The sequence below is a fragment of the Panthera onca genome, chromosome B3 (assembly GCF_046562875.1).
Source record: "Panthera onca isolate mPanOnc1 chromosome B3, mPanOnc1 haplotype 2, whole genome shotgun sequence".
Lineage (NCBI taxonomy): Eukaryota > Metazoa > Chordata > Mammalia > Carnivora > Felidae > Panthera > Panthera onca.
Window position 1 is genome coordinate 105,509,603 of NC_138344.1, and position 22,316 is coordinate 105,531,918.

Sequence of the window (22,316 nt, forward strand, 5' to 3'; positions counted from 1 at the left end):
CGGACTCCGTTAAATGGGAAAAGGAAAGAGGACAGAAAGGTGAATTGTACTAAGTGGGGGCACACGGGGATTTCTCTTCTTCGCGGCCGGCATCGCCTCTTCCTCGGGGACGTGGGGGGAATTCCAGGACCGCTTTTAAGCCAGAAACCAGTGCGTCCTATTAATTAGTTTCTAAGCGCAAGGAAGGCAGCGAAAAGCTTAATCTTCTCCCTCCAGCTGGGGCCAAGAGCCGGGATGGTCAGAGCTGCCTGGCCCGTGCGCACCAGCGCCCGACCCCTGGCGGCCCTCAGAGCCCTCACCGGGCAGAATGGAGGTCAAGTCAAAGGTCACGACCGCAGGGTGCCCTCCCCCCACCCCCTCGCCGCGGTGTCCGCAACTCAGCTTCTTGAACGACCACCACTAACACTGCAAGGCTGGAGGGCGGGGAGGGGGCGGGTCTGGCGGGGGGCGGGATCAGGGGGCGGGGACGCAGCGGCCGAGGAAGGCGACGGGAAGTGTAGTTCCGTGAACCCTGGTTAGCGTAGCTACTCGGGCTGGCCTGTGAGATCGAGACTACAACTCCCAGGGGTGTGCGGGCCCGGCAGGGGAGTCCATGCGCAGTGGGCGCCACATTGTATCCTATCAGGCGAGGAGAGGGTGATGTCACCTGCGAGTTGGTAACCTACGAGCGGCTGTGAAGGAAACTGTTTAACCGGATCCCATTGTACCCGGAGCGCAGAGCCGCCTTTCCAGCATGCAGGGGCTGCTCAGGTAAGGGGGACGTGCCGCCTCGCCCGCCGCACTCATTCATTAAGTAGCACCGCGCGGTGGCGTGGGGGTGGGCGCGCTACTTCGGGCCGGGCGCTGGGTTCGCGGCGCGCCCTCCCGCTGCCTCCCCGGAGCCCCAGGGCCAGTAGGTAAATATTAAACCCGTCCTTCAGGTTGGGTCTGGGTGGGAACGGGACCTAGACAGCTCCCGGCTGCCAAGCTGGGTTTGGGAAAATGGCTGCAAGCGCGGCGAAAAGCAAGGCAAGCCCGGAGGAAGGCGCCCCCGAGGACGGGGGTCCCTCCCTCCTTTCTTTCTGAGGCGCTGGGATGCCAAAAGAGCAGGCAGGGTACCATTCGCCGCCTTGCTGTAGGCTTTCGAGGCTGGGGCTTCGGGGCGCCGGGGGTCGTGGCCTCGGCTGGGGGCCCTGCCCGCGGTCGCGAGCTGCTGGCCCGGGAGGCTCCGATGCAGGCGTGGTGGACTCGGAGGTGGCAACAGGGAAGGAGGGACTCGTGTGCCCGCCCGCGTTCGAGCAGAACCCCAACCATCCCTGCAGCCCTCGCTTCGAGCTTTATTTGAAAAAGGGACGAGGTGACTGTAATTCCGCGAAAGTTGGAAGCTAAAGGTCTCGCAGGAGAGGAGGGAAACCCCGCGCTGCGGAAAGACCAAGGGGTGTTGGCGGACAGCGGGGAGCGGAGCCTGCGCCGCCTGTGGAGCGGGTTCGGGGCGCCGCAGGGTGCTCGCGCCTCTCGTCCCCCTGGGAAAGGTGCATCTTGTTTCCCCTGTCCGGATTGCTCCCTCCACAAAGAGCACCTGAGCTGGGGCGAAGCGTCTGCCCGGAGCCTTGGGCTGGGAGTTGGTTAGGCGGTGCGGGGTGTCGAACAATCTAATGATGAGGCTCGCTGTGGGGCAGGAGGGCTGGGCAATAGGAACCATCTGGTGTCGAAAATCCAACTGCTTGCAAATGGGTTTGCCCTCCGACTTGAGACGTGCTTGGGGCCCGAGAACTCTATAAAAGTCCTCTGGATTTCCTTTCCTAGCACCCTCATTCTTTCGCATACTCACTCATTCATCAAACCCAGCTAATGGCTCTGTTCTCAAGTCGCTCACAGCCTGGTGATGGGATGTTCTGGTTTTTTGTTTGTTTTTTTGCCCCCATAAAATATTTTGGTGGGCCCAGGAATTGATACTTGCGCTTTATTTCCTCTAGCTTGGTCCCCTACCCCATCTCCACCCGCAGGAGAGCATCAAGAGCATATGCTACCCGTGACCGTTTTGCGCTCAATGAGTTGGTAGTTGCTTGAGACTGGAGAAGGACCTAGTGAATTGAAGCGGAGTTTGTCTGCGAGACGAATCCCGTTGCCATGGCGACTCCTGCCGTCGGAATCTTAACTGCTCCCACTGCTGTTTCAATTCGTTGTGGCTCTGCGGGCAGCTGGGAGGGCGTGGCCAGTGGGTGTGGTCAAATGCTCGTTCCGGGCCCAGCTGCTCTCTCTTCTTCACCCTTTCCACAGCCCAGGCCTCCATTCTCTTGGAAATAACTTGGACACAGTTCTAGACCCCTTTCCCTCTCGTGTGCCCATACCTTGGACTCTCCTCTCTCCAGAAGTAATGCTGGAGCCTTTTTCCTGAGGCATGCTCTTTCCCTTTCAGGCTAGATGCATAATTTCCCTAATAATGTACCTGACCCGAGTTGGAGGCATATTTCTCAAGGAGGGCGTGTCCTCTGTTTTGCATGAAGAGAGAGCTCTCTGGCCACCAGTAAAGGGCCTCGATTTGCCCTAGGTGCATCTCTCTGGAAGTTTATAGGAACAGTTAATTACTGAAATTGAATTCTGGAAGTCCATGTCATGCCTTGTGGTTCCCATAAAATCTAGAAGCCTGCCGCCTGCTTAAAGGATGCAGGTCCTTGAGAATGAAGCAGGCTGGGCAGGAATCTAGGAGGCCTGGGTCATTCTCTAGCTCTGTCATTGCTGGCTACCCCACTCTGGGGTAATTCTTTACTTCAGGGGACCTGGGTCCTTAGTAACGTGGGAGAGGGGCTATAGAGGGTTTCCCAAAGTTGATTCTAGGTATAAAATCTTGTGACTCTACAAAGGACTTGGTCATTGTCTTTTCTCAAAATAATCTGAAGATGAGTTAAATTCCACTTCTGACACTGTGGCATTGGGTTAATATCTCTGAGCCTTATTTGTATGACTCACTTGACAAACCAGCCTGGCTCTTCATGGCAATCCTTCAAGGTAGGCAAGGCAGCCATTTGACTAGTTGTGATGATACTTCTAATATTACTAGTGTTATCCCTGTATCTGGACTTCTATTTATCCTTTTATTGTAGAATTAATTGTTCAGGGTTTGTCTTTTTATAGATTCTTGATGAATGCAGTTATGTGTAATCTAATTGCATTCAGTGTAATTGAATTACACAAATATTTTGTTTACCTTCTGCTTTTGTTACATGCCAAAGTGGATTATCACAGACATTGCAGTTAAGGGGGAACAAGGCTGTATCTGTGAATGTGTATGCATGTGCATTCTTGTGCAGGTAGATGCTTGGGGACATTGACTGCCAAGTGGTTGACATTTCATCGTCTTGTTTCAAGTAGGCGGTTACATCCTCATGAGGAAGCAGAATCAGAAATTGTCACTGTTTTTGTCCTAGAACTTATCATTGACTGAACATCTCCTTCGATTGTCTGATTTTTCATGTGTCCCTGTAATTCTGACAGCAATTCTAATGTGTTCCACCCCCCCCCCCCCCCGCCCCCGCAACCCCCAAGGTCTTTGAGGGCAGGGTCTTTGTCTTGTCCTTCCCCGTCTCTCTAGCAATTAGTGTTTGACCATTGGTAGGTATTTAATAAATATTTGTTGAGTCAATAGTAGAGCCATGATTGGAGATTCAAGATTGCATTCTTTCCACTGGTAGTTCTGGCATCAATGGTAATACTCCTTTAGCTTTCTGTGAAGTAGTTTCATCTCAGCATAAATGAAAACGCCTATGTAGCACGTGACCTGAAGTATAGAAGGCCTTCCATGTGTCTGAAATCGATGTATTTTGTAATTATTTGCTGTTGGAATACATTCACTCACATAGACTTTCTTTTTTTTTTTTTTTTTTCTCTAAAATTCTTGTTACAGGTCTTAATGCAATTCTTATTACCCCACAGCCGGCATTTCTAGATGTCTCTTGTTCTCTCCCTGGCCCAGATAACTTTCCCAGGAGGTGTAGGACAGGAGAGAGAGAGAGAGACTAAGGCAGAGATAACTAGAGGGTTTTGCCAGGCCACCCATGGCACTGGAGGCACCATTGGGGTAGAGGAGCTGGACAGTGGCTTTCTTATCTGTGGAGGAGTTTTCTCATAAACAGGATTGGTTGTCCCAGGCTGGCTCATGTGAGAGAAGAACGGAGTAGGAGAGATTTGTCCAATATTTGTAACGTTGTGTTATCATCCACTAGTCAGATTCTTTGGGTTTTCAGAAGTATAAATTAGCGAGGAGGCATGATACCAGCAGTGGGTTGTGTCCTTGGGTGGTGCTTACAGGAGCTTAGTAGGTGCCAAGGAATTTGAATCCTGGCTTTCTCGCTCTGTGGATAGGCTCTGGGTGTCACGAATGCCTGTGTGTCTGTGTGTGGTTTTATTTGAATGACTTTGTTTAAAAGCCTGCTTTTAGTGTTGGTATTATGGTCATCAGAACAAATAAGCTGTTTACAAACAAAACATGGTTAAGATTGAAAGTGTTTCATCGTGTAAATATTTTGGGGATGTCATAAAGAGTGGCTTTGGCTTGAGAATCTTGAGGTCTTCTGTGAAATCACTTAAAAAGTTACAGCTGTTGGATCAGGGAGACCCGGCTTTTCCAACAAAGCCTGGTACCACTGAGAGCCTTAGGTGTTTGGTTCAGGAAATAATCACAGAGTTGTAACTTCTGTGGGGCCCTCCCTGGCTTCATGTCATACTCCTGGTATTTCCAAGCTTTAAGCCTATCCTTATATTATTGCAGGAAATAATTGCAGGCACCTTTGCCACTTTAGGTTAGCAAACTTGTTTAAACTCCAGAGGGGGCACGGTCAAAATGAAAATTCTTATATTTCATTTTGTGATTTTTCTTCTTTGCATAAGGAACGTGGACTACTGTCACTTACATTGGCATTTCGAGTTCTAACGTGGTAATGGAGGAAATCTTCCAAGTGAAATGTATTCTAACACTCACAACATCTGTTCTTAATGGTTTCCCTGAGAGCTCAGTTTAGAGGCAACTGATACCACAGGTACTATTTAAGAAATCGGTAAGCTCGGGTGATGATCTCAGTTCTTGAGTTCGAGCCCTACATCGGACTCTCTGCTCTCAGCACAGAGCTTGCTTTGGATCCTTTGTCCCTCTGTCTCTCTCTCTGCCCCTCCCCTGCATGTGTGTGCGTGCTCTCTCTCTCTCAAAAATAAACAAATATTAGGGGCACCTGGGTGGCTCAGTCTAAGTGTCCGACTCTTAACAAATGCAGGTCATGATCTCACAGTTTGTGAGTTCAAGCCCTACATCGGGCTCTGCACTGACAGTGTGGAGCCTGTTTGAGATTCTCTGTCTCCCTCTCATACTGCCTCCGCCCCAGCTTGTGCACGCTCGCTCACTCTCTCTGTGTGCCTAAATAAGTAAATAAACACTAAAAATTAAAAAAAAAATTTTAATGTTTATTTTTGAGAGAAAGAGAACGTGTGCATGAGTAGGGGAGGGGCAGAGAGAGAGGGAGACACAGAATCTGAAGCAGGCTCCAGGCTCCGAGCTGTCGTCACAGAGCCCGACGTGGGGCTTGAACTCACAAACCTTGAGATCATGACCTGAGTCAAAGTCAGCTGCTTAACCGACTGAGCCACCCAGGTGCCCCAACCCTAAGGAAAAAAAAAGAAAATTAAGTAAATAGACCTAAAAAAAGAAGAAATCTGTAAGGAGAGGAGTTTCTGTATGTGGCTTGAGAGTAACATCTGGTGGATGGGGCAGGCTCGGGTGGAGGATACTTCCTGTGAGGTCACATTCACTGGCTTCTTCAGTAGGTTGTGTTTAGAGTGGCTGATAGAGATTGGAAGTGAAGGATGGATCTGAATTGCCTCCCCGTCCCTCTGATTCCTCCAAGCCACCACTTAGTAAGTACCACCACTGACAGCGGTACGGATGCAAATGAGATGCAAGTTGATTTTGGTGACCTACATTGTACTCTAGCAGACTATTTTTGCAGGAAAAAAAAAAAAAAAAAAAAGGAGTTTACCTTTTTATTGTCTGGCATCCTTTCCACTGTTCCGGGAGGGGAGAACTGAGCATTTCAGAATGAGTTTGCGTTCATAATACACACGTCCAAAAATTAGTTAAAACGCTGAATCCAGGAGCACTGCAGCAAGTATACGGAGGCCTCCCCCCTACCCCGCGGTTCATCTGAGGTTGCCAAATACATATGCAGCTTTGGTGAGCATTATTTTCCTTGTTGATGTTTCAGCACTCCTGGTTTTTACACCATCTGTGACTTTGTCCAGTAATGGCTCCACTCATTTGGAATGTGTGCTCCTCTGAGTTTCTAAATTCTGCTTGTGCTCTCAGATCCATCTTGAGTGCCACAGATTCCAGGAAGCCTTCCCTGCCTCAGCTTTTACCACCCCCCTCTGTCCTTCCTCCTCAGAGCCCTTAGCCTGACCACGGAACGTAACATAGCTGACACGATGCTGATAGTCAAGGTATGTGAGGTGCTTACCTTGAACCAGGACCTTCCTAATACTTTACATGGGCTTAACCATTGACTCCTCTCACCAATTGTATGAGAAGGTACCATCATCACCATTTTATAAAGGAAGAAACTGAGGCATGAAGAAGTTAAGGAACTTGCCTAGCTCAGGTCCTGCAACTAACTGGTAAGGGGCAGACTAGGTTAGGGACCTAGGCAGCCTAGTTCTCTGCACCCCTACACTGTTGCCTTGCTTCTGGTTTTCCTGTGTGTTCTTTTCTCTCCATCGAGTTAGGGGGAATCATAACTTCCTTTGTATCTGTTACTTCTGAAACAGTGCTGGGTCAGTAAGTGCTGGGTTCATTGAGAGTAAAAAGGCTTCTTCATTTAATGGTTTCTTTGTTTTAATTTTTTTAAAGTTTATTTATTTATTTTGAGAGAGAGAGTGAGCACAAGGTGGGACAGGGCAGGGGGGTGGTGGTCAGAGAGAAGGAGAGACAGAATCCCAAGCAGGCTCTGCACCATCAATGTAGAGCCCAATATGGGGCTTGAACTCATAACTGTGAGAACATGACCAGAGCTGAGATCAAGAGTTGGATGCTTAACCACCAGAGCCACCCAGGTGCCCCTTCATTTAATAGTTTCTTAAAGTCTGACTTTCTGGAGCAGAAAATGTTGCAGAGGATTAAAAATGTTGCATCTGTGTATTTGAATGATAAAACTTTTGAACTCCCTCCTTTTTGCTGTGTGGGTGATAGGCAAATTATTTGAAAAAAGAAATGCTCTTATATGCCATCTCTAAATCTATTTGGAGCCTGTCCAGCATTATTAGACTGTATTTGTTAACTGAGATAACTTTCCAATAGGTTGAATCTCTTATCTAAAAAAAAAAACCTTCTCACCCAGAACAGAGCTCCAGAAGCTGACTCCCATAACTTCTTAGCATTCTTCCTCCTTGTTGTCTTTTAACATAAATTGTAAAAGCTCTTTTGAAAAGAAAATAATGAAAACTTGAGTAGTAGTCAGACATGTAATCTAATATTGGTTTATCCTTAGATATTAAAATAAGCTTTTTTATTTCTCACCTCAGAAGAGAGACTTTTATTTATTTTTACAGTGGAGCAAATTTGGTGCCAAATATACGATTGCAGTTCTTTTAAACCTTAGCCCCTATTGTGAATTAAATGTGGAAACCCAGGGAAGCAGGTTCAATTTTTAATGCAGTTGGTACGATTTCCTAACTTACAATAGATCTTTTCCTTTTGGCTTAAAACTGGATATTTTGCCCCTTTGACATATTTAATGAAGACAATTGAGTAAAACTCAAAACTGTGTCATTTAGGGAAATAATAGAAAACTTATGCCCTAACAGTATATTGCCAGGAAAAGGAAATGAAAACAAGAGGCTTATTAGCTGATAAGTTGTTCAAACATAATATTCACTCATTCAACAGACATTGATTTCAGAAGCTTTTTTTTTTTTTTCATTCATCTTCTTACACTTCCTAAGTATGTCAGTCACTGTTAGTAATAACCTGAGTTCATTCTGTTCTATAAATTGCACCCGGATTGGAATCGAAGGTACCTTTTATTCTGCCAGGTACATAATTAGGGTCAACTATTAAACTGGTCTTTGTCCTTTTCATTTCTGAAAGAAAAAAAAAATCTGTGCAATTGGCAAATATTGCCCATCTGATGGGCTTTCTGAATTTAGTCTTCCAAGAGTAGATAGCCCAGATCTGAGCTTTGGGCATTGTCTGGGCAATAAGAGATGCCCATCTTTTGTTTTTTGAAATGGGTTCTATATTCTGGCTTTTTGGCTATGCTCAGCTTGTTAGTGACCTACAAACCAGGTCAAGGCCATGGGTTAGTTTTGTCTTGTTTTGGAGCCACAAACTGTACCTATAATCTTAGTCAGCTTTTAAAAAAAAATTTTTTATATTTACTGTTTTTTTGTTTTTTTTTTTTTAAGTAGGCCCATGCCCAATCTGGGGCTTGAACTCACAAACCTGAGATTGAGTCACATGCTTTACCAACTGAGCCAGCCAGGGGCCCCTCCCTCCTGCCCGGTTTTAATTCATCATGCTCCTTCTTGGCAACAGAGGAGACTAGATAGTACACTGTGGATATATTAATGCATAGCCATGACTTCAAGGGGCAAAAGATGGGGGTCTTAGTTTTTTAGACCCCATAAGTTAGAGGTAAAGCTTTGCCAACAATTTGCCAAGGAATTGTATGCTTCTGACAGGTGTCCTTCTATGAAGAGTGGGTCAGAACTAAGAGCAGCTTCCTAAATAAAACTTTGCCAAAGCCCCGTAGCCCTGGTCTTTTCTGTTTCTTGGGGATGTGACCCAAGTCATTAGTAGATGTTTTTGTGCCATTTCTTGGCTTCACTCTTCTTCCCTAAAACCCCTGCAGATTTGCATCCTAGGAGAAGAGTGAGGGATAGTGGTCAGCATCATTCACCAGGTTAGATTGTTCGTATGTATCTAAATGTATTTGTTTCATAGAGATCTGCAAAACCAAGCAGTGAAATGATTAGACATGAGTTAGTTAATTAGAGCCTGTAGTTCTGCAACAAGAGGATTACACCAAGGGCTCTCCTAAATATTGAGAATTTATTACAAAAAAAATATTGTAAAAAGTTCAAGGAAATGATGTAGACAGTTTAAACCATTTGAAGGAGGTCCCTTTTGCATTCTCTCCTCTCGAAAGTTGGTGAAATTGTGGATACAGAAAATGGCATACAGTTTCGCCCTTAGCATTTCTTTTTTTTAATGCAGCTACAGTTACCCCATATTAGTGGCTTTTTGACTTAGGATGATGACGGCAGAAGAAACAACAATGACATTTGGCTTCTTTCCCATTCTGTTTGTATGTGGCAATCTTGTTTGCATTAGCAGTCCTCAACCCTGCTACTTGCACTCAGTGGTAATTTGAAAAAGTCTGAGACAGTGTGGAATGAATTGGGCTGGAATTGAAGGCGATGGCCGAGACTGCATCATGTTCTCAGAACGTTAAATGAAAGGCCTGTTATTATATTTTCATATTTTAGACATTAAGAATAGGGATTGGATTGGACTAGAAAACCTCTATGACCCATTTAGGGCTTAACAGTCTGTGTGTAGGTGACATTTCCAACTATAGAAGTTCCAAGAACTGTGGCAAGAAACTGCCGTGCCTCTGACATTTTCTGCTAAGGGACTGGTTTGAAATTTAAAAAAATAAAATACTATTTTTAGTTTGACCCAGTTTCTTTTCAGGCTGTGACTGAAGCCACCTTTCTTCCTCACTCCACCTTTGCCTACTACACTCCTTGGATTGTAATTTGAGTCTGGAAGAGCAGTGAATTGCCTCCTTGTCAGTCCTGTGCTCATAGCCTCCTTGTGGGAAAAGGACAAGGTTGTCTTCCATGGGCCAGGTTTCATGTGAGGGGAGCCACAATCACTGACCTCACCAAGGAGCGCGTCTTACCCCTTACCCCCTATTTGAGAAAAGGGAGCTGTGTGGTAGCAGAGGGTGGGGGCTGCTTACATTTGAAACCTCCCGAGCTCACATTGTTTTTCTGATGGAATATGTTGGGGGAAGTAGGTGGAGGGGAGGACAGAGGGAGTTATTGGGTCTCACTTATCTTATCATTTGTTTCCCTCTGGATCGCGTTTGTTTATACTGTCTCCTCGGGCCAGGAATTCCTCCAGCAGAAAGCATGCATACACGTGGGGATATTCAGATCTGATCCGAGCTTCCTTCTTCTTGTGTTCCATTTGCTGACTTGGCTTTCCTCTCTACAGCCTGATCTGAAAGGAGGGCTGGAGATATTTAACCTGTTTTCAATTCTTCTGTTATGTGGAAACGAGATCTTAAAACGGTGACTTGGGGCAAACATGTTAATGTGTTTTTGATGAGAAAAGAGGATGGTGATGAGTAGGCTTAAATCTAACATTTATGTAGAACTTACTTATGTTGGTAGAGAGTTTAGTCATGAGTGTTTGACACCTTGAAATGAAATCTCGTCACCATTTGGTTGCTGTGTTGCAATTACACAGAGAAAAAAGACACATCAATTAATTTTAGGTTCAGATGTGGGTAATCTTTGCAATTCATTTGAAATTCCCGGGCCTCAGTTTCCTCATCATGAACTGTAGTGAAAATTCTAAAATTTTGTGTGAATGGTGTTATCGTTAAATAATGACCTTACTTGTATGGCATTGTGTAATATTGATGATTATAATAGCCAGTGGATTTCCCTAGAATGGAGATCAGTGAGGGGGGGGGGGGTACCTCCATTTTCTCACCTTCAGAGTTTCCAATATTGGCCCCTGCTCTTAGCACTAAGAGACTCTGAAACTAAACCCTTAAAATCTGATCCCTCTTCTGTTCTTTTTTCTTTTTTTCTTCTTATGTTTATTCATTTTTGAGAGAGAGAGAGAGAGAGAGAGACTGAGCAAGAACATGGGAGGGGCAGAGAGAGAGGGAGACACAGAATCTGAAGCAGGCTCCAGGCTCTGAGCTGTCAGCACAGAGCCCAACGTGGGGCTCCATCTCACGAACTGTGAGATCATGACCTGAGCCCAAGTCGGATGCTCAACCAACTGAGCCACCCAGGAGCCCCTGATCCCTAGTCTGTTCTTAATTGAACAGCTTCTTGTCCTGTTCCCCAGCTTGGGGGCTCAGGAAGTTCCATAGGGTATAAGGGACAAGGCTAGACAATGTCTTTGGGTGATCATCCAGTTCTGTTTAAATTGATAAACTCTTTAAACCAGAGTTTGACTACCAGTGGTATACAGGATGGATGTAGCCAGCTGTCATGTTTTGTTTGACTAACCCAGTGTTATTTTAAAAAATTGAATGATTTTAGCGAGTGTTTACGTTCTCATTTGGCACAGGCCTCACCACACCCTAGTGCCTCATACACAGCCACTTTGTTTAATGTGATATTTCTTTATCTCCTTGGACCTTGAAGGCATTTGAGTTTGTGATCCCTATTTAATTTAATTTATTTATTATTTTTGAGAGCCCCCTAAGTGGGCTTTGCGCTGTCAGCAAACCTGATGTGGGACCCGAACTTGTGAACCATGAGTTCATGACCTGAGCCCCCAGTTCGTATTGTAAGCTACTGGTAACAAGAGTCTCTTCAAACCAGTGGTCTGGTAAACGACTCAATCCAGGGTATCTGAACCTCAGTGCTATTGGCATTTTGGACAGGATAATTCTTTGTTGTGGGGGCAATACTGTGTACTGTAGGATGTTTAGCAGCATCCTTGGCCTCTATCCACTAGATGCCAGTAACAACCTTTCCTCCAGTTGTAACAACCAAAAATGTCTCCAGACATTGCCAAAGGTCCCTGGGAGGGCAAAATTGGCCTTGGTTGGGAGCCAGTTGACAGATTTTGGATGGCCTGAGAACTTTTAAACATTGGACCAGGCTTAGATATTTAGGGATAAATTGGAATTCATCTGGGAAACTAAGCTACCCTGCTGTTTTTATTTATTTGGGCAGTTGGTGAGAGCAAAGTAAAGGTCAGTGGATTAGACCCTGTGGGGTCATTTCTCCATTCTTCCGTGACCACTGCCTGGGAGGCCAGCCACATTTTAAGGACATATTCTTGGTCACAACAGGGGACTCTGTGAGACACTGATGCTGGGTCAGGGCAAGCCTACCAGAGCTAGTGGGTAAACAACTTTGAAGCCCAAGGCCTGTGTTGGTAGGTCAGTAATGTTATCTGTGGATAAGGAAGATGAGGCTTTGGGGAAAGAAAAGGTTTGCTCTGTCATTATTGTCAAAGGCCAGAATGCTTAGAAAAAGGGAGGGGGGGCTTCAACCTTTAAAAATGACAGCTTATCTCACATTAGCAGTGTGGGAAGAACTCTGAGAAAGATTAACATAGTGATGGGTTTTTTTTGTTTGTTTTTTTTGTTTTTGTTTTTGTTTTTTTCCCCGCCTCTCCCTCAACCAAGAATGTCTTTAAAACTTGAGTCTAAAACTTGAGCTTTGGCAACACTCAAACTTGACTCTCAGAAAAGCATCGGTAAGAATTTCAGTGTACACGGGGGGAATGTTGTGAAGTTTTAATTAACCAACCCAAATTCAGTTCTTGAGCAACTAATGAGAAGATAACGCTTAGGGAAGCACACAGTTTCAGTTAAAAGAGAAGCCAAAGTCCTTTCTCAGAGGGTTGCGTAGGACTTCCGAAGGCTGTCTGTTGGTTCTCCACCCTGGATGTGAGTCAGAATATCCTCTGGTGGATATAAAAAGATGCCTCAGGATTCTGATTTAGTAAATGTCCGGGTTTGGACCCAATCTCCAGGATTCTTGAAACTCCCCAGGTGATTCTGATATTTAGCCAGGACTGAAAATGAGTGGGAAGAGCAAAAGATCTGAAAAACTTGAGACCTTATCTTCTTTTCAAGATGATTCCCTAGGAGATTGAATTTGCACATTAACCGGTTGTTTCAAAGAAAAGGAAGCAGAAACCACCCTATTACAAATGGCCAACACCAGGGTGCCTTTGCCCTAAAGTGGGTGAAAGTCGTAGTCGGTGCTCTTTCTAGCTTCTATTCTAGAAAATCCAGATCCTAGAGAGGATCTAGATATTTCACAGCTAGATTTCACTCAGTGAGTTTCTCATCAGACTCTTTTGGCTTCATAAACATAGGGTAGATTTGTTTGTTGCAAGTTTCCTTCCTTAACCTATGTCATGTGCCACCACAGAGCCCAGACTACAAAGTTCCAGTGTTATAACTACCAAAGGTGAGAAATAGAATAAAATGCCTCCTTTTACTTGGATTCTACTTAGAATTTCAGATCCAGATTTCTTTCAAGCATAGCAGAGGCAAGGGAGTAACTAAGTTTCAGGGGGGAGATATTATACTGGCCATTTTATGGACTATGTCATAAACTATGGAAGCAACACCTTAAAATATCATTCATTCATTCTTTCATTCATTCATTTGGCTTGTAAAATATGTTTTAATGTTGGGTGTGAACCCTTAAGAATGCTATTTTAAATTCCAGGTTTTTTCCCTTGGAATACAAGAACTCTTGTTTTACTTAAATAAAGCTCAGATCATCCTCTGTCTTCTGCTCCTGAAATAAACAAATTACATTGTGCAATAGGTGAAGAGTGTCTCCAATGAAAGATTTTTTTGCTTTCACTGGCAAGTAGTTTCATGTTTTGTGTATTCGGATCATGTCTGGGTTTTCAAAGGAATGTTCATAGCATCAGTTATAGGAAGCAGTACTCTACAATCCCAAATCCACAGTTTTTCCAGTATTTGTTATGCCTGTAGATCAAGTCTTCTACCCCCCAGTTCTTTTCTTCCCCAAGTGCTGATTTTGGTGTTCTAGGTGACCAATGTTTCCTGTGCTAGAGAAGAATTTGTTAGCATTACATGGTTTTAAAGGGAGAATGACTAATAAAAAGAAAGAATACGGTTTGTTTCTAAAAATTGTGGAAATGGTTACACAGTTTGTAAACATACTAAAAACCACTATATTATACATTTTAAATGGATGAATTTTATGGCATATGATTTTTATATCTCAATAAAGCTGTTAATTTTTTAAAAAGGCAAAAAAAAAAAAAATCCTAAGTGCAACCTTAGAAACAGAATTTTAGTCCTTAGGGATAATATCTATGATGTATTTTCCCATTTCTTGTATTCATGAACATCTCAAATTTTTTCCTGTAAATAAGTGGATATAAACACTGACAAAGGATATTTGTGATAATTCCTTAATATTTATGGACCATCCAAGACATTGGAAACTTTGTTATAAAGAAATTGTTGTATGGATTCTGGCTCATATTTTTTTCACACCTCCTAATCATGAGCTAGGGCATTAAAGGGTAGAAAGCTTTGTACTGTTTTATACTTACTGTGATGATAGGCTAAAGGTTTTGGTCATACATTTGGCTTAGTCACAATTTACTTTAAACTTGTTCCATATGATTATTTTGCAGGATTTTTCTGCTATAGAAGTCTTCACACTGTAAAAAGCAGTCAAGTATGTAATCTTGCCTGTAAAGCTAACTGTGTGTGTTGGAAAAGGAATATTTCATTTATAAGGGATTATGTAGCTCAGCGTTTCTCAAATTTGGATTCGTGATCCTTTGAGAAACACTGCATTAAAAGTTAAATTGCTGAATGTTTAGGTACTCACTTGGTGCCATGGGATCATAAACTCATGTGCAGAAGGTGGGCTCTGAGGTCCTGTGATGTACTCTTTGGGTATAAGATGCTTATCCAGGCATATTAGTTTTATTGCTAGGTAACAAATTACCACAAATTTAGCTGTTTAAGACCCCACCAGGTCAAAAGTCTGGGCATGCTGTGGCTAGGTTCTCTGCTTAGGGTCTCAGCAGGCTAAAAGTCACGTGTCAGCTAAGGCTGCAGTTCTCATTTGGGGCTCAGGGATTCTTCCATGCTCTGTAGTTGTTGGCAGAATTTATTTCCTTGTGACTATAGGACGGAGGACTGCTAGTTGTTGGCCAGGGACTGCTTTTAGCTCCTAGAGGCCACCCACATTCCATGTCATGTGCCCACATTGGCAGCTCACACATGGATGTTTCCTTTCTTCCAGGCTAGCTGGAGCACATCTCTCTGACTTCCTTTTCTGCCCTCTGTCAGAGAAAAGGCTAAGCTTAAGGTCTCACCTGATTAGGTCAGACCCACCCAGGGTGATCTCCCTTTAACCATATAATGTAACATAACCATGAGAGTAACATCTCACCATAATTCATAGGTTTCACTCAAAAGGTAATGGGGAGTGTCATTTAAAGTTCTGCCTATTGTGGTTCCTGGGTGGCTCAGTCAGTTAAGCAGCCAATTCTTGATTTCAGCTCAGGTCACGATCTCACTGTGAATACGAGCTCCTCTTAGGGCTCTACACTGACAGTGCTGGAGCCTGCTTGGGATTCTCTCTCTCTGCCTCTCCCCTGCTCGTGCTCTGTCTCTTGCTCTCTCTCAAAATAAATAAAACAACCAAAAAAAGTTAAGGTTCTGCCTATCATAACAGATAACAGAAATTATGCCAATATACTGTTGATGATTAAGGTGAAAATCCAAAAACCCAGAAAATAAAGACACGTCACAAATGTGCTTCTGGACTCCCTTTCCCCTTTGTCTGCCTAAAATATCTCCTCCTCAGATGTATTGCTTCCCTTTCCTACTTTTCTTGTTTCAAATTGAGTGGAAAATGAAGATTTAAAAAAAAAGTTTTATTATTGAAAGTTTCCTACACACACATACCCGTGTAGAATGACTAATATTGCTATTAGGATAATTTTACATATACTCACAGCTTCATCAATTATCAATTCATGGTGAGTTTTTCATTTTGACCCTGAACTACTTTATGTCAACTCTGGGTTTATTTTAAATTTTTTTTTTTTTTTTTTAACGTTTATTTATTTTTGAGACAGAGACAGAGCATGAACAGGGGAGGGTCAGAGAGAGGGAGACACAGAATCCGAAACAGGCTCCAGGCTCTGAGCTGTCAGCACAGAGCCCGACGCGGGGCTCGAACTCACGGACCACGAGAGATCATGACCTGAGCCGAAGTCGGCTGCTTAACCGACTGAGCCACCCAGGCGCCCTAACTCTGGGTTTATTTTAAAGCAAATCCCAGACATCTTATAATTTCATTTGTAAATATTTTTAGTACTTCTGTCCAAAAATACCAGGACTCTCTTTAAAAATGTAACTAAAATACTATTATCATACCTAAAATAACTTATGTTATTTCTTTGAAGTTATCAAACATCAGTTTTAAAATTTACACTTTTTAAAAGTTTGTTAACTCGAGATTCGAATAAGTTTCATACATTGCAGTTTTTAAAATATATTCATTAAGCCTCTATGCATCCTGTGCAGCATTTTTCTTGGCAACATGTGAAAAAAACTGTTGTTTGTCCTATAGAATTTCCCACAGTGTAGACCTCACCGTACAACATCTCTCTGTTTCCTCCATTTCCTGTAAATTAGTTAAGATGAAAAGCGATGGACCTATCTGATCATTAGCGGTAGAAAAGCTTACTTGGTAAAAGGAATGTATAGTAAGTTACTCGATTCATGTTTGTATAAATAGAAAAATATTTGGGAGTAGAGCAAGTATGTTAGATTTTTCAGACTCCTATTACTGAGAGCAGGCTAAGTGTTATATACTTATAGCACATGAATTAGTGCCATTTAAATTCTTATAGGAAATATACAGCATATAGATTCATTAAGTGATACCTAGATTTGTTTAAATTTTGGCCTAAGTGTTTTTGTTAAATTGAGTTTTAGCTTCCATAAAAGGAGAAAAATTCTTAAGGAGAAAGGTATTTCATTTATGAGTTCTGGAAAATAACCAGATTTTAAAAATTGTGAAGATCATGAAACAACTGCTTTTTAATCATAGGGCATTGCTAGTTATTTCTTATCTGTAGGCTCTCCAAAGACATGTCCTTTATCCTCAGAGAACATGATATATATTTAAAATTCTTAACCTTGAAATATTCTATTTTAAAAAATGCAACGCTTAGTATTATTTTAGGAGAACAATTTCATTTGACTGTCACTGAAAGAAAAAAGAGGTTATCTAATTTAAATTTTGTTTTGGAGGAAAAAATAGCTTTGGGTTGAGGTGAGTAACAGTTTACTTAGAGCATAATTACTTAGAAGAGGGGATACAGAACTTTTTCTATACAGGGACAGATAGGAAATCTTTTTGGCTTTGTAGGCCATGTTGTTCCTGTCAACTATTAAATTCTGCCATTATTGTAGGAAAAATAACCATAGACAATATGTAAACAATGGGTGTGGCAAGTTGGGGAGAACTGATGTCTTGACAATATTGAATCATCTTTTCCATGAACATGGAATATCTCTCCATTTATTTCATTCTTCCTTGATTCATTCATCAGAGTTTTGTATTTTCTTCATATAGATCTTGTACACATTTTGTTAGACTTATACATAAGTATCTCATTTTGAGGGGTGCCTACTGTCAATGGTATTGTTTTTAATGTCATTTTTTACTCTTTCATTGTTGGCATGTTGGAAAGCAATTGACTTAGTAACCTTATATCCTGCAACCTGTTTTTTTTTTTTTTGTAGATAGTCTTTATCAAGTTAAAAAGGTTCCTTTGTATTCCTAGTTTATGGAGAGTTTTTATCATGAATGGGTGTTGGATTTTGTCAAATACTTTTCCTGCATCTATGAATATGATCATGTGATTTGCTTACCTGGGACAAATCCCACTTGACTGTAGTATATAATTCACCTTGTACGTTGTTGGATTCAATTTGCTAATTTTTTTGAGGATTCTTGCATCTGTGTTCATGAGAGGTACTGCCCTATTTTTTCTTGTAATATATTTTTCTGGTTATGAGCATAATGCTGGCTTCATAGGATGAGGTAGGAAATATTTCCTCTGCTTATATTCTCTGAAAGAGATTGTAGTGAATTGTTATACTTTTTCTTTAATGTTTGGTAGAATTCACCAGTGAACCTATCTGGGCCTGGTGCTTTCTGTTTTATAAGGTTATTAATTATCGAGTTCTCTGTTTTTATTAAGGCCTATATGCAGAAACTGATCTGATAGTCTATGCTAAAGAATAATTTTCAAAGAGTTAAAAAAATAAGATTCTCAAAATTATAAAATAAACACATCAACAACTTTGTTTATTAGAAGGAACCAGAAGGATGTTAGGACCAGTTCGGAAGATAATTTAAAAAAAAATTAATGTTTATTTATTTTTGAGAGAGACAGAGACAGAATGCGAGTGGGTTGGGGCAGAGAGAGAGGGAGGCACAGAATCCGAAGCAGGCTCCAGGCTCTGAGCTGTCAGCACAGAGCCCAACGCAGGGCTGGAACTCAAGAGCTGCGAGATCATGACCTGAGGTGAAGTTGGAGGCTCAACTGACTGAGCCACCTCAAAAGGCGCCCCTCAAAAGATAATTTAAAATACAGATATATCTCTGTCTATCCATTGATCCATCCACCTGTCCATAATCAGAAATGCTGAAATAAATTTGTAGTAGATACAAAACTAGTTAATATCCTAAAGGACTATAAAAATTCATGTTTTCTTTTCTGCATGTATGTAAATCAGTTGTATCTCTGCCAGGCAAAACCTCTTTGCTGTGCTATAGATAAGGGCCATTACATTGTTGTATGTTTTTTTAGGAGTTAATTCCTACTCCCACAAAGCTGTGAAATAGTCTGGCCCAGTGGGTTCTCAAACTTGTTTGTTTTAGGGTTTTTGATCTTTTTTTTTTTTTTGACTCTTATAATTAATTTATTTTTTTATAATTTACATCCAAGTTAGTTAGCACATGGTGCAACAATGATTTCAGGAGTAGATTCCTTAAGCCCCTTACCCATTAAGCCCATCCCCCCTCCCACAACCCCTCCAGCAACCCTCTGTTTGTTCTCTATATTTAAGAGTCTCTTATGTTTTATTTTCAGGATTTTTGATCTTATGAAGTATTGAAGAACCCAGAGAAATTTGTGTAATGTATTAATTAGATTAGAATCAGAATTGAGAAACTTTAAAACTGTTCTTTCATTAAAAAAAGATAATAATGAAACCTATTTTATGTTATCATCTGGATTGATGACTTCATCATGAGTATTGAAAGTTTTGGAAAATTCCCCTGTGTACTTGTTGAGAGAATGAGAGAGAAATGGCAAATAACATCTTGATATTATTATGAAAACAGTTTTGAACTCATAAACACCCTGACAAGGCCTGAGGCTCTCCAGGCCTTCCCAAACCACACTTGAGAGAACCACTGGCCTAGTTAAAAGGGAAAGAAAAAAAAAAAAAAAAAAAAAAAAAAAGGTCAAAGATAATCCCTGTAGGACCTGCTAGACCACAAATAGCATTCTACTGAAAAGATACCCAGTCATCTGTTTTACCCCTTTCTAAATTTTAGGTTTTTTCTTAACAGTAGTCCCTCCTTTGACAAATGTTATCCTGCCCAGCATGGGCCATTATCAAGGCTATTTTGAAACTATTACGTCGGAAATGTATTTTATTTTTTGATTATAAAAGTAATACAGGTTACTATATAAACCCACATGAAAGAAAAAAAATAGGAAGTATAAAGGAATAGAGAAGCATCTTACCAAGGAGTCAAATAATGTTAACGTTATGGGCATACATCTTTATGAAGTTTTACAAAAATTTTTTGATTATTATTTATGCTTTTTTTGTTTCCTTCCCCCAACTAGATATTGACATAAGCATATTTCATGTTATTAAAACTTTTTGAAAAAAATCAAGTATAGTTGACACTAAAACTCTTTTTTATTGTGGTAAAAAATACATGATGGAATTTACATCTTAACCCTTTTTTAAGTATATAGTTCCATAGTGTTAAATATATTTGCATTGTTGTGAAACATCTCTAGAACCTTTAGCCTTGCAGAACTGAAACACTGTATCACTTCAACAACTCCCCTTTTCTCCTCCCCCACCCCACTGCCTCAGCCCCTGATAACCACCATTCTACTCTCTTTATTAATGTGACACCGTAGATATGTTATGTAAGTGGAAGCATGCAGTATTTGTTATTTTGTGGCTGGCTTCTTTCACTTAGCAAAAGTCTTCAAGATTCATCCATTTTGTAGTATGTGATAGGACTTCCTTTTTTTTTTTTTTTTTTTTTTTAAAGCTGCATAGTATTTCATTACATCAAATTTTGTTTATCTATTACAACTATATCCATTTTGGACATTCAGGTTGCTTCCACCTCTTGGCTATTGTGGATAATGCTCCTATGAACTCGAGTATGCAAATATCTCTTTGAGACCATGCTTTCAATTTTTTGTGATATACCCAGAGCCTGGTTCATCTGGTAGTTTTCTTTTTAATATTTTGAGATCCTGCCATACTGTTTTTAATAGCACCTGTACCATTTTACATTCCCACCAACAAAATTTGTTTTTTTTTTTTTATGGTAGTTATCCTAATGAGTATGAACTTATTAAAATTCTTAATAAACTTAGCTGGCTGCATGTATTTCTATTTTATGTGCTGTGTAGGGTAATCATTTTCCTAATGTTTTTCCATTAAAAACCACTTGAACCTCTTTTTTATGTTTCAGATTTTTTTTAAGGATGCATTCTTAGGTATGAAATAAATGAGTCAAAAGATAGATAATTTTAAAGTTTTTTATAAGTGCTGCCAAATTGTCCTCAAGAAAGGTTTTGCCAGTGAATGAGGGTATTAAAGGATCTTTCATTTCACACATGTTATGCTGAGTATTGTTATCTTACAATTATCTGTGACTGAACAACTGGCAAATGCTATCACATTGTATTTTAACTTGCGTTTTAGAAATTTGTTCAATAGAACTTTTTTTTCCCAAGGCCATTTGTATTATTTCTTTCTCAGATGGCCTGCTTGCGCATGTATCTATTTAAATCTCAATGTTTTAAACAGATAAGAGATTAATTAGCAATGCAAATATGAAGCTCCCGGAACTTCTCATAAATGCAGTAAAGCATCATGGAACCCGTTAGAAGGAAACTTATGAGAGCTTCAGGCACATTTAAAATGACCGAAAATATTTCTCTGTGATTAAGGGTCTCGGTGCAGATTTACATAATTAGTTATCTCAACAAGCCCTTTCCTCATTATGTGAAGGAAAACCTTAGGTCAGCTCCTGTCATTTTATGGCCCATTTGCATTTCCTGGAGTTGGCCCCAGTTGTTTCTTACTATATGCGCTTTTTCTGCTGACTGTGAGGCTGTGCTACATAGAAGGCATTTCTGAAGGCAGAGGGGACAGGGAGATGATATGTAGTTTTTCCGTTGGACTGCACATGTTTGGAAGAATAGGAGGTAGAACAATGAAATAATCCAAATATTATGAGGAGGGAGGCAGAAGTTTATATTAGACTGGTTTATGTGATAAAAGAAATGTTATACCCAGTGCTTTTTGTTTATAAATCGTATTGTAAAACAGATATTCACATGCTTAGCTAAAATATTTAAAGCATTTTGCCTATACAACACCTAATATTACCAAAAATGCTGTATTTATCACAGTCCAGTTGTCTTCATGTCAGCGTGTCATAAGTCCATATTGTGGGGGAAATTGATTTTCTCCTACCTCAAGTGCTCTAGGTTTGTTCTCATTTAAACAGAAAATAGTTCTCTTCCAAGCAAGGAGGGAGGTTCATGTTCTAAAACTAATTTTAGATGGTTACGGTAATTCAGTAATAGAATAGAATGCAGTGTTTACCAGTATACTTTAGAGAAGACAACTTAGTGTTATCATGGCTCTGCTCACATCCTTTTTTTCTGGGACTCTGTTCTGAGGCACAGTGGCTGTCTGTCCTCCTTCGCGAAGTAACAAACAAAATGCGGAACATAACCCACGGAGCTTTCTGGTAAGGCCAGTGTTGACAGATTCTCCCTGTGTATTTGTTTGGGAGACATGGTCTGACCCCGTGGTGTAGAGGCTTTTGAGAGGATTCTCCAGAGTAAGGGCCAAGATCCTGAGGAGGAGTCTCCTTTGGCACTCTCCTTTCTGAAACGTCAATTCATGTCTTCCTAGCCTGGAAGAGTGGATATTTCTCCCCAGCTGATTCGTTAGTTCCTAGGCACCATTCAGATCACAAGTGGCTTGACTCACTGTAAAATTGGCTGATGGAACAGAATTTCCAAGAGTACCAAATGCAGTTGTAAGTGGGAAATCAGACACTTTATTCACACATTCTGTGGACAAATGACATCTCCAATGCCAAATGGACCGTGAAATATTTTATCTTAATTTTCCACAACGCTTTCTTGATTTGCAATGGCAAAATCCTGTAGGAAATAGAATAGAGATTATAAAGTCTTTTATTTCGTGGCTGATAAA

The 22,316-nt window shown here is 41.3% G+C and overlaps 1 protein-coding gene across 3 annotated transcripts in view; it reads left to right on the top strand.

The window, feature by feature from the left end:
* Positions 1-617: 617 nt before the first annotated feature.
* Positions 618-22,316, top strand: part of DAAM1 (dishevelled associated activator of morphogenesis 1) — a 176,895-nt gene continuing 155,196 nt past the window's right edge. For 2 of the 3 annotated variants that reach the window (XM_060619942.3, XM_060619944.3), the window contains exon 1: positions 618-750. The gene's annotated coding sequence lies outside the window, so the exon portion shown is untranslated. The remainder of the gene's footprint in view (positions 751-22,316) is intronic. The other variant, XM_060619943.3, reaches the window with a different exon arrangement.